Source organism: Mytilus californianus, unplaced genomic scaffold (assembly GCF_021869535.1).
Source record: "Mytilus californianus isolate M0D057914Y unplaced genomic scaffold, xbMytCali1.0.p SCAF_4, whole genome shotgun sequence".
In the NCBI taxonomy this organism is placed as follows: Eukaryota; Metazoa; Mollusca; class Bivalvia; order Mytilida; family Mytilidae; genus Mytilus; species Mytilus californianus.
The window spans coordinates 1707522-1726574 of record NW_026262690.1 but is presented as its reverse complement, the minus strand read 5'-3'; the positions used below and the strand labels follow the sequence as shown (position 1 = coordinate 1726574).

The 19053-nt window shown below is 33.3% G+C and overlaps 1 long non-coding RNA gene across 1 annotated transcript; it reads right to left on the bottom strand.

Annotated features, from left to right (window-relative positions):
• Positions 1 to 2090: 2090 nt before the first annotated feature.
• On the bottom strand, positions 2091 to 4139 carry LOC127737266 (uncharacterized). Its single transcript, XR_007999326.1, has 4 exons — positions 4001 to 4139; positions 3498 to 3624; positions 2847 to 2922; positions 2091 to 2298 (listed from the first exon to the last, which is right to left on the bottom strand). It is a non-coding gene; the product is annotated as an uncharacterized LOC127737266 (long non-coding RNA).
• Positions 4140 to 19053: the final 14914 nt, after the last annotated feature.

Sequence of the window (19053 nt, the reverse complement as noted above, 5' to 3'; positions counted from 1 at the left end):
TAGACATAATAGGTTAATGTGACAATAGTTAAGATCTAGCAGCCAAAACTGTGTAAACATGCATCATAAACAAAACACAACTGACATAAAAATATAAACAAACATACACATTAAGCTAACAAAAACGCCAACAAAAAAGGTGTAGAAGAATATCAGACCATTTTTGTTAAAATGTCCTGTACCAAATCAGGAATATGGCAGTTGTTATCAAATAGTCCGTTTTTATGTATGTTGGCGTTTGTTTTTGTAGCAGTTCAGTGTTAATGTTGTTCCGTTGTTTTCCTCTAATAGTTGATGTGTTTCCCTCGGTTTTGGTTTGTGACCCGGATTTGTTTCAGTTAAATCTATTTATGACTATTCAACAGCGGTATACTACTGTTGCCTTTATTTGATACAGGCATTTCCTTTTCTAGAAAATATTTGATTAAACCTGGTTTTATAGCTACCTAAATCTCCCTATATTATGACAGTCGCATAGAATCCCATTAAATTGACAAACAATGTGTGAGCAAAACAAACAGACATAATAGGTAAAAACGTCAAAAATCGCGGCACAGCAGTCAACGTTGTAATATAATCTTTATAGCTTGCTGTTCGATGTGAGCCAAGGCTCCGTGTTGAAGGCCGTACTTTGACCTATAATTGTTTACTTTTTACACATTGTGACTTGGATGGAGAGTTTTCTCATTGGCACTCATACCACATCTTCTTATTTCTAATTAATCTCTATAAAATCAAATAACTGTTTCAACAAAGAAAGACAAAATGGCATATAGAGAAATAACATATGCAAAAATGAAAGACAATAACTCAAAATTGACCATATCACAATAACACAATGGCGGGATGTATCAATCATAGGTATATAATCAAAAAATGGATAAACAGAAAAGATAAAAAAAATATACAAGGACAAAAAAGGTGACTTTAACACGTAATTAAGATGATAAACAACGTCAGTTCATAGAATCTATACTTCAAGACCATCATGTATTCTTTGTACAGTTGATACGGAATATTTATCAACAAGGTATCGGTATCTTCCAATGAACTTTTTTAGAAACAGGACGAGAGTTCTTTGACATAACCTTAGCTAATCAACTTTCTGCTCAAACAATTGTGACGTTTTATAAAGTCTGAGTAGCAGCTGCAAGCTCTTGAATACCGAATGAGTTGGGAAATGTATATCCCATATGCAGGTGAAGTTGGTATATTGCTGCTAAGGTGGGGAAAATTGTAATAAACTGCTTATAACGCCCTAGCAACAGCTGAGATCACCCCCAGTTTTTTGTGGGGTTCGTGTTGCTCAGTCTTTAGTTTTCTATGTTGTGTTTTGTGACCTGTTGTTTATCTTTTCTTTCTTAGCCATGGCGTTGTAAGTTTATTTTCGACTTATGAGTTTGAATGTCCTTCCGGTATTGTTTGCTTTTCGTTTAGATTAAGACACGTTTTTAATTGTTTTCTTTTAATCCCAGCATGACTTTGGTGGATGTATTGATGAGATAAAACAAATTTTGACCTTACATATGCTTTGTGATCGCTTGGAAGTTTGGAATTTAATTATCGGTGCTACCTTCTCTATGTTGAGAATAGAGAAGCTTACTTTTGGTACAGGTGCTGTCATCAGTTCTAAACCTAAAGGCTTTTGTATGCATTTGAAATAAACCGAAAGCGTATTTATTGATAAAATGTAAAAGTTATATTGAATGTTGTTTTTTCGGCGTTTTAGATTTATGGCCATGAAGTTATCGGTTCTTTCTTGACTTACGAATCTTGATAGTCCCTGTGGCATCTTTCGTCTCTTTTTCATTCAAATATTAAAGATTATTTCTTTAAAAAATAGCTAAATCATTTGAGTGAACATATATCAAAATACCAAAATAGTAACGAATATAGTAAAGGAAAATAAAACAAATAAATTTAAAAAAACGGATTTCAACTAGCCGCCTACCCACAAACCCACCCCAAACAACCCTTTCCCCCGATAACCAAATGTTATGAATCAACATTCCCTTGGTAGGGTTTTATTTTTTTTTAATCTCTTTGAAGAATGTCTTTGCATCAAAATAAAATAACAAGTTTCGAAAAGATCAGATTCAAATAATGTACGAGACAAGTACTTTTATATTCAATTTGTGATAATATACATAGGTTATACAAGTTAATAATACCCGGAAGTGTTTTTTTTATTCAGTAGCGGTATTTTGCTGCCATATGGGTAGCGTAATCTAGTTTGGTAATTGATCCTTGGCTTTGGTCTTTCCGCCGACTATTTTTCTCCGTAGAACTATGACTTTGCTGGAAAAAATATTACTGGATATTAGGATTAACAATGGCCTTTATTCTCATCTTGATATGTATTTATACATCACTGTGCGATTTGTAAAGGAGAAAATAGTAAATCATAAGAAATTGAAACGGTGAATCTTTATATATGTTACTGGAAGTCCTACTAATTTTCTATTTATGAATATCTTTTAAGTTTCGGTCTCTAGTTGATTAATTATCTCTGCTTTTGCACACTCCAAATTTTTTATCACCACACATTTTGACATGAAAGGCTGACTCAGTCATTACATTTTAGCTCGCGTAAGTTTGTTTTAATGATTACTTGACTATTTATTGATTGCTGTTCTATGAGATATATATATATCAGGTTGGGTTTATCAATATTACTTGTTGTCAAAATATATACAAAGTCACTTACATAAAAACAGTGCGTATAAAACCCAAATACTTTTTTTGCACAAATATTTCTAACGTAACAGTGTCTTATAACATGTGCTTTTTTTGTTTTAAACAACTCACAAACTTTTAAAACTTTTGAAAAATACACAGAAACTTACATCTAACAGCCGCTGAGATACAGCTGCATACGAGTGCTATTAAACTATGCCGCCTAAAATGCCACCAGCAATGGCCCTAGTAATAAATATAATATAAATAGGGTTAAACGGACGAAAAGTAAATATAAACCATGGATTTGCTTCAGACTACATTAAATAATTGTGATATAGTTAAGAAATTTCCACTGATTTATTTTATACAGTATTTATAGAATTAATTAAATTGATGATGATAATTATGCTAGTGTGTGTGTGTGTGTGTGTGTGTGTGTTGTTAATACTGCTGGTGATGGTGATGGTGATTATTGCTCATTTGTATATTGAATTATTGTATACAAAACAAAGATTTCATGTTTTCATTTTCGTCTGATCTTTAATAAAGGCAACAGTTGTATACCGCTGTTCAATAGTCATAAATCGATTCAGCGAAAACAAATCCAGATCACAAACCAAAACCGAGGGAAACACATACACTATAAGAGGAAAATAACGAAAAAACAGAAACACTAAACTGGAACAAAAACAAACGACCAACATACATAGAAACGGACTATTTGATAACAACTGCCATATTCCTGACTTGGTACAGGACTTAAAAATTGATAAATAATGAATAAAGAAAAAAATGCGGAATGATTAGACTTGACTTACCCTCCTGATGATGAGGTTGTGTATGTCAGGTTCTTTACACAAGAAGTATTACCAGTACATTTGTAGCCATCAGGACAACACAAATCAAGGAACTCAGAGCACTGGTAGTATTCAAAAGGACAAGACCCTTAAATGATAAAATTGTAACTAAACTCTATCATTGTAAACATAACGACTCCATTGACAATAAAAAGAAAATAAACATTTGTAAAATAAACAAGTTTCATCATCATGACATTTGAAAATTTCTTTCGATATTCAAGGTAACTAAGATAATTATTCACTACAAAAATGAACAATGCATAAATGCCCCCCAGTTTTTTTCCTCAGGTACAACATAAAAGGAAAAGTAGAGAAAGCACTTATATGTTTTTTTCCAGACCTATATTTGCTTCAATTCTACAATACCAATTGATAAATGAATAAGCATAATCTCATGTTGTAAATGTTTATAAATCGCTTTTTAAAAATATTTGGTATGTAGCATTTTAAATTGTACATACCGTTTACAATAAATATCCAAAATGAAATTGTAATTGTCAGTTTTACAAGTCCCATTGTACCAATTTGTCTTGATGACCGATCATGCCAAAGAAATTGTTGTTTAAAGAATAGTGCCGGTTCGTGAAACATTGATTTACATAAATGTAAAATGAGAAGTTTCTTTTTTCGTGTTATATGTCACCTGAATGTATTGGTATATATCAAAGACAATAGTTTAAAAAGCAAAAGAGCAGTTATCCGTAAAATTAACAATTGATAAATTTTCTAACCGATAGACAATAAAAAATACCCTAACCTAGTGAACATTATTATTGTTTTTATTTATATACTTGTTTTGTCTCTCTTTTCATGTAAAAAATACACACATTTTCTAGAAAAAAATAAATATATAACAAATGAGAAAAAAAAGAGTAAAATTAAAATGACTTTGAAAAAGATCAGATATACTTCTTAATCTACGAAAGCAATATTACACACTTTTGAAAACAATAAGAGCATGCGATACAGTTACAGGGAATGCAATGACGTTGCTGATGTAACATATCGGGAAAAGATGTTTTTTTGGACTGAATTTGCTCTCTAGCTCGAAAACGAGTACATGGAGCCTCTATTGTCTTGATTATATATGAACATTATTAATACCATTGTTTATGAAAAAATTACTGATGCTTTTCTTTTTTTAAATTAGAAAAATACACAGTAAAATGTTATGTAAAAATGAATTGTTTCAAAGAGTTGTTTCACAAATTCAAAGCATCGATTTATGACTTTTGAACACCGGTATACTACTGTTGCCTTTATTTTCATGTAGAGAAGATATTCCAAATGCTGTGGTTTCATTATTATTTCCTGAATACCAATATTTTGTGGTTTCGTGTCTACCTGGGAACCACGAATTCCAATGTCCAACGATTACAAATGTTGTATAGAAATGTATGCAGACTTTGGCAAAACCACGAAATCAAATATCCACGAAAATTCAAGTTTTTCTCAAATAAATGAATCCACAATATTGGTTTTGTCTTCTGATTTATGATTTTTATTGTCCCTAGATATCCTATACTTTTTTCAGGCCAAGGTTGAAGTATAATACAACTGTACAATGCACTAATTTATTGACAGTAATTCAATGAGCTGTGCAATATGAAAAGTTGTAATCATTTGATTAGAATTGTAATTATTGACATTTATACATAGTGTCGTTCTTTAAAGAAATATCAAATTTATAATGTACACTTTTAAATTGGTTCAAATGATAAAAAACTAAGGCATGAAAATTTTGTTTTATCGCGATAAGACCCAAGGATTGAGTTTTAAATATTGTCAACGGATTTCTCCCGCGTAAAAGAGGTGTTTTGTTTAGCATCGAAGAATGTAAAATCGCAGTCACTTTCGGTTTGATTTGGAACGTCAAATGGGATGCCTCATGTTATAGGAGAGTGTCGCGCTCACAACACGGTAACATTTTGACCCCAGGATTATACACCTTTTCACCTCGGCCTTGACTTTACAACCCTGACTGTTCACTTGTTGTTAAGGTTTTTCTCGTCTGAATATGCATGTTATTTCGATCATTAGATTTTGAAAAATACAACTAATCAGTCATTGCATTTATCAGCAATTCAAAAAATACATATAACGCAATTCCAGATGCTTGTTAAAACCCAACAACAAATTGGCAGTATTTGACAACAGCCACAGTAATCTCAATATATGTATGTGCCGCAGATTGCTGTCACTGGTATATCTGAAAATATGAGGTTACCGGCTGATCGCTGATTATGGCTATCGTGCTGTCAAATATATATATTATTATATAAATGACTACCACAGATTGTGGTTTCTGGAGATAAGATTTAAACAATAAGGACCGCCGTGGGAACACAGGTGATGGATCAAAACCGTTACATTGTTCATCTGTAGTGAATGATAATATTTATAAAACGAAATATTTTTGATGCAGCGAATTCTGCAAATCCGAGGCAAAGTAAATCAGTCTGTGAGGACAGTTATATTACATCAATCGGAATTCTTCACCTGCCCATTTCGCAAAATACATGTAGGCGTCCAGAAATGTCATCTCAAACATCATCTGAAAAGATAAAATAAACCAAAGCAGTATATAAATCTAATTATAATTACAAAACAGAAAAGATACTAAATTTTTTCTATGCATTTTCAGTATCATTATCATTTTTTTCAACTGATATTCTGAAGTATTGACGCTTTTTTCTTGCATTAAATTCATATTTTTCCCATTATCAATATTGTTTTTCTATTCTTGTTGTAATGCGATTAAGTTGTAAAAATAGTTATGGTACGAATGCAATTCTGTGGTGCATTGATGTATAACTAATCTCTTTGTGCTTGTATTCACAAGCTATATAACCCTTATATAACAATGTCATTCGGACATTTTTTTGTATTATGGTAATAATACAGATTTATTTAAAGAAAGTTTGACTTGATTTGAATAGATTTACCAGAAAACGAATGCATTATGATTCACACAGAAAATACTTGTTCATAAATGTCCAACTGTAAAATTCTTAACGGTCATGATAAAAGTTAGACGAAATTTATCACTTAACTGAATAATAAACTAGTTTACAATACAATAAATTAAATGTTTGTTTTTAATTTTACATAGAAAGTAAAAATAACAAAAATACCGAACTCCGAGGAATATTCAAAACGGAAAGTCTCTAATCAAATGGCAAAATCAAAAGCTCAAAAACACCAAACGAATGGATAGCAACTGTCATATTCCTGACTTAGTACAGGCGTTTTCTTAAGAGGAAAATGGTGGATTAAACCTGGTTTTATAGCTAGCTAAACCTCTCACTTGTAGAGTTTTTACATTATGACACTCTTAATGTTTGCTATAGTTGTTAAATCTACCCTTCGTAATTTTTACGGACGCCATCACGAGTTGGTTGACCGTTATGGAATATCCGTTTCAAAGATGATAGCGGATATGTTCATAATGTCGTATCTACAATCCCGTTCCCTTTTCACTAATGTAACCTACCGAATTATACTATTTACCCGGTTTGTACTAACTAACATGAGCAACACGACGGGTGCCACATTTGTTTTGTTTAGCCATAGCGTTGCCAGTTTATTTTTTATTTATGAGTTTGAATGTCCCTCTGGTATCTTTCGCCCTCCCACTCCCCTTTGTTAACTTAAACGTCATTTTTGTCTGATGTAGAGTCGTTGCATTGTCTTGGATTTCAATTTTTTTGGCTTTGAGGCTTCCTTGTTGACATCATATTTTGCTTTAGGGACGACCTAACTTGTATGGGCAGACATCATCATTTTACTTGTTCTTCATGTTTTGCTCCCCACAACGAAAATATACCTATTTGGATAACATGAGGTCTAAACACATTTTATATGTACTGAACATTTGTTTTAAATAATTCTGTTTTGGTAAGAAAACTGTATTAAATAATATTTACAAAATTGTTTAAATAAGCATATTACACTGAAAACTTGCATTTTATTGTACACGTTAATTTGCATACGCTGTTGTGCAATTCATAGATTAATTCTATGTAGCGTACATTTATAAAACACTTTGCATTTACTTAGATTAATATTTGAGAAGTTTATAACTCATTTTGCAGTTCATTTGAAAGGTTTTTTGAAGTTACTTTGTATTGATTTTCAATGAGTAATTTGCATTTATTTGGTGATGGCTATTGCCACGTCATTGACCTAAAGGCTGATGCTTGTGTTACATATTTTTACGTATCATCAACACTTTTCGCATTGATTATTGACATTTATTTATATTGCAATTTCATGTTTTTATAAATGATTTGCTATATGAGTAACTTGTTAATTTTCACAATACTTAACATACACATTCATTACTTTCTTTTTTAAGATTATGTTTATTCATTAACATTAATGTTTTTATTGTGTAATAATATGAGTGTATTTTCTGACATTTTCGCTGGTTGTATTTGCTAGTTTTTCATTGGACACTTATATAAATAATGTTCCTATTTTCTAGACACATTTTGTGATAATGTTTTTCTTTTTTTTTTGCGGATAATAGTAACGAATTAAAACATGTTGAAGTTATTTTGTCTTCTCAAGTTCCAGGTAAATTTTCGGCGCATAAAATTTCATTTTTGTTTGTTTGAAGCAATGACAAATAAAGAGACAGTCGGTCGCACGGAAGAACTATACGTACACGTAAACACGTACGCTAGCATGAGGACGTGTATTTTTTTCTAACAATGACTGTAATTGTAGCATTCAGAACAGACAACCTCCTCCTCAAATCATGATAACTAAAACGTTAAATACAGATGCGACACCTTGGTCAAGATAGTTTTAATCAGAAATTATTATTTTGTGTTTTCAAGGTTTTGGAAATGGAATGGATATATGAATTGATCATAACGGAAGAGAGGGCAACATTCCTGTGTGAAAGATTGTATATTGTGGTATAATAATGCAAGACTAGTATATTATTGTAAATTGTAAATACTTTATTGTATCGCGCGAATTTCTTTTCTTACGGAATACTTTTATACCAATATTTTTATTATAGCTTACTTCTTTAAAGTCAATTCAAAATTAGGATAAGCAAGTATGATATTTCAATGTACCCAAATCAATCAGAAGAAAATCCAGTCAAATGCATTACATAAAAAATAAGGATACGTGGTTTGATTACCAACGAGACAATTATCCACCACAGAATAAAGAAGTCAAAGTAAGCAATTATAGGTCGCCGAACAGCTTTTCAACAATGCACAAACCCATTCCATATAGCTACAATGTAGCTATAAAATGCCTCCACAAATACAAAATAATTTGTGAAAAAAATTGAGAAACTCAAAGGTTAGATTTACAATAAAACAATAAACGAAAAATAAATATGATAGACAGCAACACACGACTACCACTGGTTAACAGGCGCCTGAATTGGGACTTGAGTTAAACATGTTTGCGTGCGCTCAGTCCCATCCTTGTCTTGTATAGTGATCTTACAGCACAACATAATACCAAACTGCACAAATCAGTAAGAAGGGCTTACATGTATCTCACCAAATCAATCAACAATTATCTATTAAACATGTTTTGAAAATACCCTGAACATTAGGTAATATTTACTAAAAGTGAAATTATGTGTATAGATGCTTTCGTCCAAAAAATGAGACCCATCTTCAACAGTATTTGAAATAAGTTAAGTTGATATTATGTTGTGTCCGGGAGAACGCTTTAATGTTCTTAGTTCAAGTGTTATTAGTCAAATTCTACAACATAGGCATTTGTTTGCTGAAGACATTTCATCTACAGATCTTTTACCAAGCTTAGTGTGTAATTTTTCAGTTTAAAAAGAAATTAAATGATAATAACACTTTATAAATTTCGTGAGTTTGAAACGCTTCTGTATTTATTTATACATGTTATAACGGTGTTATTATACCGATACTAAGCTCCAATCTAAATATTAATGACAAATTCTTAAAATAAGGCTGTTGTAGTAGTTTTGATGTTGTTTGAAGTTTTACACCAAATGCAAGAAGTTTGAAACCTTAATTCAAAATATGTAAGACAAAATTCAAAAATATAAATACTGTTGTCTGAAAGACTAATGTGTCATGAAAGTCAGAGAAATGTTACTGTACAGATTTGAAATAATTTGATTTTCAAATTGAAATATCATATTGCAGGAATGGAATCTGTAACGTGTTAACTCGTATTTCGAATGATCTTTTGAAGCCTCCATACATTTTAAGACAAATCATATGCTCTTTCTATTACCCGTCCATTCGGAAGATATCAGTCAATGATATATAAAGTAAATGTAGGTAATACGTGTCAGCTTTGTTGCTTTTTTTAATTTTTAAACATTTTGATTATTTTGATTTTACGTATTATTCGTAACGTTCGATACAATATTTTTTCGGACTAATAAAACGTACACATGATTATAAATGTTTATTGAAAATGATTGAAGTAACTGGAAATCTGTCGGTGATAAAAATGAGAATATGTTTTTACTGTTCAAAACGATTGATGTATATTCTACTTTAAATGTACTTTTCCAGAATAATTTTGTATGTATATAAACATATGGTACATTCTTATCTGCACTGTTGTATTTGTAATCTATTGATCAATTTACATTAACAATTAAAATATGATTGTATCAGAGAATTAAAATAATGTAGCTTTTTAAGGTGTTTGTTTTAATCATTCATGTGCACCAATCTTTAAAAGGATAATCAGAATATAATAAATCTGCAAATACAGAATTTAATGCGCATGCATGAAGCATATTTCTGTTACAGACTTCGAGAGGTGCGGGAGGTGTCCGTTGTTATTCTGTGGTTCACACGTTGTAATGTACTATTATATTATGTATTTATGTATTTTTTTCTGCGTACTGTATTACTGTCACATAATGTTGTCATTTAAGCGGTATTTCTAACATTGCCATATAAGCGGGAGATTTGGCTAGCCATAAAACCAGGTTCAACTAACCATTTTTTCTAAAAAAAAGTCAGGAATATGGCAGTTGTTATCAAATAGTCTGTTTCTTTGTATGTTAGTGTTTGTTTTTGTTGCAGTTCAGTGTTTCTGCTGTTCCGTATGTTCCTCTTATACTTGATATGTTTCCCTCGGTTTTAGTTTGTAACCCGGATTTGTTTTCGCTTCATCGATTTATGGCTATTAAACAGCGGTATACTACTGTTGCCTTTATTCCATCACGGTTAAAATCAACCAATTTTTACAACATTTAAAAAACACTCTACGAAAACTACAACAAAAATTCTCAAGACTGCACACTTGAGAAAGATGAATTTAATATTATTTTAACTTTCATTTTTATAAAAATTAACTTTAAGGGACTATCATTAGTGGTTACCACTACAAAAGTCAAAAAGTCTGAAAAGACCAGTTTTTGTCTGAATTTGCATGAATTTTTACTCGACATTCTTATTTTGTCTGAATAATTTTTAAAAATTCTTGACATAGTATGAATTTGTCTAATAAGGTTCTTGATTTTTCTTGACAAGTGTCTTGACAGTATGAACATTGTCTTAAAATTTCTCGACACTTCCTGTATCATCTGAAAAGAGTCTGGATTAGTCTCGACGAATTCTTGACTGTCTTAAATTTGTCTCGATCTGTCTTGACATATTCTTGACATTCTTAATAATGTCTGAATATGTCTCGACATATTCTTGACATTCTAAATAATGTCTGAATATGTCTCGACATATTCTTGACATTCTAAATAATGTCTGAATATGTCTCGACACATTCTTGACAGTCTTAAATATGTCTTGACACTATCTCAACAGTATAAATTTCGCCTGAAATGTGAACAGACTTATTCTGCACTGTTTATGACATTCTATTGCTGTTATATACTCCTTTTTATTATGGATAAACTAAACTTTGAAGAATCAAGGATTAATTTGGTATAGTAAGATACCCTTTTGGTGCAACTAAGTTGGAATACCCTGAATAATCCCCCATGTAGTTTAATTTTGATTTATTTTTATTAAACATTTAAGTAATTGTTTTCACTTGGAATATAAGTCGAAGGTATTGACAAACAGCATTTAGATTTTTGTCGTTCGCAAAACTGCCAGTCAAATTTGCTTTACTAAAATAGGTGTCTTTAATTGTATCTCTTTTGGACCCCACAATTCATCTTTTGGGTTTGTGTGGCTAAAAAAAGAGGGGGGGGGGCTTTCGTTTAGGTCAAAGAATTTGTTCCCATCTTGATTCAAAAACCTTATTCATTTTTTAAAACAACCCAAAAACATTTTTTATTCAAATTTGAGTGTTGAATTTTATTTTTTTTTATCAAAAATAAATATTTGTGATAACTCCTTCCTGAAAAGAAAAAAATGTTTAGATCTATATTATGCATGTCTGTTTGAGAACAATTTCATAAGACCGATGATTTCTATAGAAATCATTGATGGGACCCATTATAAATACATTTTTTTTATTATTCCTGGAGTAGATAATAATTTTCTTTTAATCTTTGGGAAGTATTCAATTTGTTTTAATGTTAAAATAATTAACTTCATAATTTTGATGAAGAAAATCCATTTCAATTCAATTTTTTTTCATCAAAATGATGATTTTCATTTTCATCTATCAACAAACTTTTTAAATTGTAGTGGCATGGTCGGTCAACTGATAAGTTGTATGGCTGATTACAGGTAAAGCAATAATTTCTATTTGACAGTTGCGTGTACTCTGGGGTGTGGAATACCTTAATTTTATGGGGAACATCCTGTCCATGTGTAATACTTAATATATTCCAACAGATGACATTACACAAATTTTTCTTCTGTTAAATGAATGATTTGTATTATCATCATAATTTGCTATTTATATAAACCACATTTTGGTATAATAATTATTTACCATATCAACATTGAATATTATGAATGTAGAATGAAATATGTCTACAGTATGATTGGTTTGAATCATTTAATTTATAAGATTTAGGAATCAAAATTTGTAATTATTTAAAAACCCACATTGAAATTGTTTTATATCAACACACCCACATTTGAATTATTTTATACTTTAGATTTCATAGCCATATTTGCATTTGTAAAAATATTTATATACCCAAATTTTCAATTATTTTACATGCCCAACTTTTATTTTTGTTGTAAAGAAGTGTAACTTGAAACAACAGTATATCATATAAAGAGAAATAAAGATTAAAGTTATATCATGAATATTGGTCATGATTTGTAAAACTCAGAACTGTCAAGTAAATTTAAGACACGATTCAAAATGTTCAGAATATGTCAAGCCATACTGAGAAAAAATAAGAATGTCGAGAATATGTCGAGAAATTTCAAGACAGTATTCAAATGTCAAGAATTTGTCAAGAAATTTTAAGACCATATTCAGAATGTCGAGAATATGTCGAGTAAATTTCATACAAATTTAATATAAATGAGAATTTGTCAAGAAAAATTAAGACACAAGTCATACTTTGGAGAATGTCGAGTAAAAGTTCATGCAAATTAAGACAAAAACTGGTCTTTTCAGACTTTTAGACTTTTGTAGTGTACAAAAGGGGTATTCTGCCGCACTTCCAAATTTTTAAAATTCAAATAGTAGTAAGAGATGAATTTTCAAAGTTGGGTTAGGGTTAAAATTCAAATAGGAGTAAGAGTTGAAAGTTAAATTATGTAACACAATACAAAATTGAAAAAAAAAACACCATTAAGACATGGGTTATTAGTAATTATATTACGACGGCTTCTTTTAAGAATGACTTTATGAGTATAAGTGCATTGGAAAAAAAGGTACCGGCACAAAATGAAGAATCGTTAAAATGGAAAAACCTTCCAACTGAGGTGTGGTATAAAATTAATGAAGTGAACGAAGTAGATGGTAAGTTTGGTCGTATACTAATAATGAAAACAAGGGAAGGAGACATAACAAGGGTGTGGGCTTGCAGTGGGTTAAACAGAGAGAATGAACCTTTGGAAGGTGCTTACGTAAGAAGTTCAGGTTTAAAAATAAGTAAAAAATCTATACAAAAGTATATTTCGTACGACTTGGTTAGAATGTAAACACAGCCCCACCCTTAAATAAAAGCAACAGTAGTATACCGGTGTTCAAAAGTCATAAATCGATTGAGTGAAAACAAATCCGGGTTACAAACCAAAACCGAGGGAAACACATCAACTATAAGAGGAAAAAAAAAACAATTGGAACACCGAAGTACAAAAACAAACGCCAACACACATAGAAACGAACTATTTGATAACAACTGCCATTTTTCTGACTAGGTACAGGACATTTTAAGAAAAAATGGTGGGTTGAATCAGGTTTCGTGGCATGCAAAACCTCTCGCTTTATGACAATGTTAAAGAATATCGCTAAAACACTATGTGACAGAAATACAGCACAAACACACGCAAGAACATTCATAACAGAGAAACGCAAAAACAAATAATATAATAGTCGACACAACATGCAAACCACAGAACAACAACGAACATATTCCATGAACGAAAAAAACCACAGGGTATCAAAAACAGTGACGTGCTTACGTAACTAACATGCAATCTCGAACTTTATACAATTATTTTCATAATACTCGTCCAAACAATTTTCACGACAATGATGGTATGGAAAGGCAATATTATGATTATTTGGACTACAAACGATAAGTGACACCTAGCAAACAGCCCCCAAGTGAATACCAATTAATCTTTAATCTAGGAAACACTAGATTAAAACAATATTGGTGTGAGTAACACATTTGAAAATTGAAAGAAAAGAGATAGGTTATAAGTAGTAATACAGACGTGAATACAACTAACGAAAACATGCCTGGTCAATCTGGGCTGTCAACAACACCATGTATACCAAGTGAAAGCGGTGGTGCTAAATTTGTAAAGACATATTGTGGCGCAACACTGACGGGGAAGAAGGGTGTTTGTCAAAACAAACCTAAAACAAACGGAGTGTGTGGTAAACATTCAAAACAACCTACTAGTGACAATGGTGAAACGTTACAAGTAAAAAACACTGTAAAGGAACTTCGTCAGATGGCTAAGGATAAGGGTTTAACAGGAGGAAATCAAAGGATATGTTTAAAAACTAACCACATACTTATCCTTGAAGAAGTGCATCCTTTCTTTCAAAATAAAATGTCGTCAACACATATCAGCCAAAGTTGAAGAGAAAATAAGTACGAAGTTTCTAGAGGATCTTGTTCAAGCTGCTCTCACTGTAGTTTCAATTGACAATATTGACGTATGACAGCCTCATGCATCAGCAAACATTAATGACCCTAAAAAGAGGTATACATGCTACATCTTACCAGGCTCTACAGCCTAAACAAATTGCTTTTAATATTGATTCATCTGAACCTTTTACAACAGCTAATCGGGCATCTATGCCTTTCTTTTTTTCCAAAATTACTTTTAAAAGCTTGAAGTTACTGACCTCAGAAAAAAATGTTTGAATTCATCTCGCAAAAGAACTGTGTCAAAAAATTCAGACATGTGCGTCCATGACCTTAAGAACTATCTATCTCAATTTGAAAAAAAATCAAACAGAAAAGGCTAATATTGTTTATCTTGGAGTACTAAATGAGCCATGCGACAACAAGGAAATCATTAAACACCTTTTGGAAAATACCCACAATTTACCTAGAAGGAATTAACAACACTTGCAAAGAAACGTGGTATAACCAAGTACTCTAGGTTAAGATCTAGTACAATTGGAAAGACCTGTTATTAAGATGAAATTAATGTAAATAATAGAAGAGAAGCACCGAATGGTGTATTTGGTACAGTAATTATTGAACATTTGAAGCAGCTTCATGTAGAAACGTCTTTTAGGCGAGTTAAAGCAAAATGTCTAGTATAATTTTAGATACTCTTACTAAAAAGAAGGCTTTGAAGGTGCAACTAGTGCTTCGAGTGGAATTTGTGAAAGCAAACCCTGCAACTGGTGACAGTACTTACGTTACCCCCTTCTTTATATCATCCGTTGTTATTATCACTGAAGCAACAGACCTTGAATTAGAAATTGCATTCATGGTGGAAAATGTAAAAGAAAATATGGCAAAGTGCATGTGTGATGGTAGTGGATGAACCAATTACAAATTCATGTGAACAAATGAACACCACTCACGTGAAGTTCATGCATAGCTTTACCAGCCAAACTTGCACAAAAGAAGGCTATTGTTAACGTAAAAAACAAGGATGATCGGTGTTTTCAATGGGCATTCTTATCGGCGTTACATCACGAAGAAGAAGACAAAAAAAAGACTAATCGGGTAAGTCAATACAAAACATGGGAACACGAGCTTAACTTTGAAGGTATTGCTTTTCCTATTTCGTTGAAGTCCATTGACAAATGTATGTGAAAGACGGAATACAGAATTTAACATTAATGTTTTTGGTTATGATGGTGTAGATATAAATGAGAATGGAGATGAAAAACTAGAAGATTTTCGAAGAACACCGGGACGAAACATGTAGAACTTTTGTTTTAACTAAGACTAGCAAAAGGGGTATCCGGGTATATCACAAATTCAAAATTAACTATTGCCGGCTAGCCAAACTAGGAGATTCTCCAAGTGGGCCATTATACCAGAGGTAAAGGTAGACATTGCCTTTGAAATGGCCCATAGCACTTATGCCCTAGACCCGTACGAGTTTGTTAGCAAAGGGTGAGGAAGACCTTGTTATATCACAAAGTCAAAATTAACTATTGACAACTGGCCAAACTAAGAGATTCTCCACGTGGCCCATGATACAGAAGATAGAAGTAGACCCACGTGGGTCATGATACCGGAGGTACAAGTTGGCATTGCGTTTAAAATGTCCTATAGCACTTATGCCCTAGACCCGTACGAGTTTGTCAGCAAAGAGTTACACGGAGGAGGGGGTACCCCGGAATATCACAAATTCAAAATTAACTATTGCCGGCTGGCCAAACTAAGAGATTCTCTACGTGGGCCATTATACCACAGGTAGAATTAGGCATTGCCTTTGAAATGTCCAATAACACTTATGCCCTTGTCCCTTACGAGTTTGTAAACAAAGGGTTAAATGGGGGAGTTGGTACCCCGGTATATCACAAATTTAAAATTAACTATTGCCGGCTGGCCAAACTAAAAGATTCTCCACGTGGGTCATTATACCAGCGGGAGAGGTTGACATTGCCTTTGAAATGGCATATAGCACTTATGCCCTAGACCCATACGAGTTAGGCAGCAAAGGGTTAAATATCGGAGGGGGTACCCCGGTATCACAAATTTAAAATTAACTATTGCTGGCTGGCTACACTAAGATATTCTTCGCGTGAGACATGATACCAGAGGTAGAAGTAGGCATTGCCTTTAAAATGGCCTATGGCACTTATGCCCTAGACCCGTACGAGGTTGTCAGCAAAGGTTAAGGGGAGTACCTTGGTATATCACAAAGTCGAAATAAACTTTTGACGGCTGGCCAAACTAAGACATTCTCCACGTGGGCCATGATACCAGAGGTAGATGTAGGCATTGCCTTTGAAATGGTTTACATCACTTATGCCCTTGACCAGTACGAGTTTGTCAGCAAAGGGTTAAATGGGGGAGTGAGAACCCCGGGATATCACAAATTTAAAATTAACTATTGCCGGCTGGCCAAACTAAGAGATTCTCCACGTGAATCATGATACCAGCGGTAGAGGTTGACATTGCCTTTAAAATGGCATATAGCACTTATGCCCTAGACCCGTACGAGTTTGTCAGCAAAGAGTTACACGGAAGAGGGGGTACCCCGGTATATCACAAATTCAAAATTAACTATTGCCGGCTGGCCAAACTAAGAGATTCTCTACGTGGGCCATTATACCAGAGGTAGAATTAGGCCTTGCCTTTGAAATGGCTTATAGCATTTATGCACTTGACTCGTACAAGTTTGTCAGCAAAGGATTAAAATATGGGAGGGGGTACCTCGGTATCACTAATTCAAAATTAACTATTGCTGGCTGGGCAAACTAAGAGATTATTCACGTGGGCCATTATACCGGAGGTAGAAGTAGTCATTGCCTTTGAAATGGCCTATAGCACTTATGCCATAGACCCGTCCGAGTTTGTCAGCAAAGGGTAAGGGGAGTACCTTGGTATATCACAAAGTCAAATTTAACTATTGTCGGCTGGCCAAACTAAGAGATTTTCCAAGTAGGCCATGATACCAGAGGTAGAAGTTGGCATTGCCTTTAAAATGGCCTATAACACTTATGCCCTAGACCAGTATGAGTTTGTCAGTAAAGTGAAATAGGGAGGGGGTTCATAAGTATATCACATATTCATAATTAACTATTGCCTGCTGGCAAAACTAAGAGATTCTCCACGCGGGCCATTATACCGGAGGTAGAGGCAGGCATTGTCATTGGAATGGCCTATGGCACTTATGCCCTAGACGCATACGAGTTTGTCAGCAAAAGGTAAGGTGGATACCTTGGTATATCACAAAGTAAAAATTAACTATTGATGGATGGCCAAACTAAGATATTCTCCACGTGGGCCATGATACAAGAGATAGAGGTAGACATTGCCTTTACAATGTCCAATAACACTTATGTCCTTGTCCCTTACGAGTTTGTCAACAAAGGGTTAAATGTCAAATTTAAAATTAACTATTGCCGGCTGGCCAAACTAAAAGATTCTCCACGTATGTCATTATACCAGCGGGAGAGGTTGACATTGCCTTTAAAATGGCATATAGCACTTATGCCCTAGACCCGTACGAGTTTGTCAGCAAAGGGTTAAATATCGGAGGGGGTACCCCGGTATCACAAATTTAAAAATTAACTATTGCTGGCTGGCTAAACTAAGATATTCTTCACGTGAGACATGATACCAGAGGTAGAAGTAGGCATTGCCTATAAAATGGCCTATGGCACTTATGTCCTAGACTCGTACGAGTTTGTCAGCTAAGGGGTTAAACGGGGTAGGGGGTACCAAGGTATATCACAAATTCAAAATAAACTTGCCGACTGGCCAAACTAAGAGATTCTCCACGTGGGTCATGATACCAGCGGTAGAGGTTGACATTGCCTTTTAAATGGCATATAGCACTTATGCCCTAGACCCGTACGAGTTTGTCAGCAAAGGGTTAAATATCGGAGGGGGTACCCCGGCATCACAAATTTAAAATTAACTATTGCTGGCTGGCTAAACTAAGATATTCTTCATGTGAGACATGATACCAGAGGTAGAAGTAGGCATTGCCTTTAAAATGGCCTATGGCACTTATGCCCTAGACTCGTACGAGTTTGTCAGCTAAGGGGTTAAACGGGGGAGGGGGTACCCCGGTATATCACAAATTCAAAATTAACTATTGCCGGCTGGCCAAACTAAGAGATTTTCTACGTGGGCCATGATACAAGAGGTAGAAGTAGGCATTGCCTTTAAAATGGCCTATGGTAAATCACAGCGTCAAAATTTATTGACAGCTGGCCAAATTAAAAGATTCTCCACGTAAGCCATGATACGAGAGGTAGAGGTAGAAATTGCCTTTCA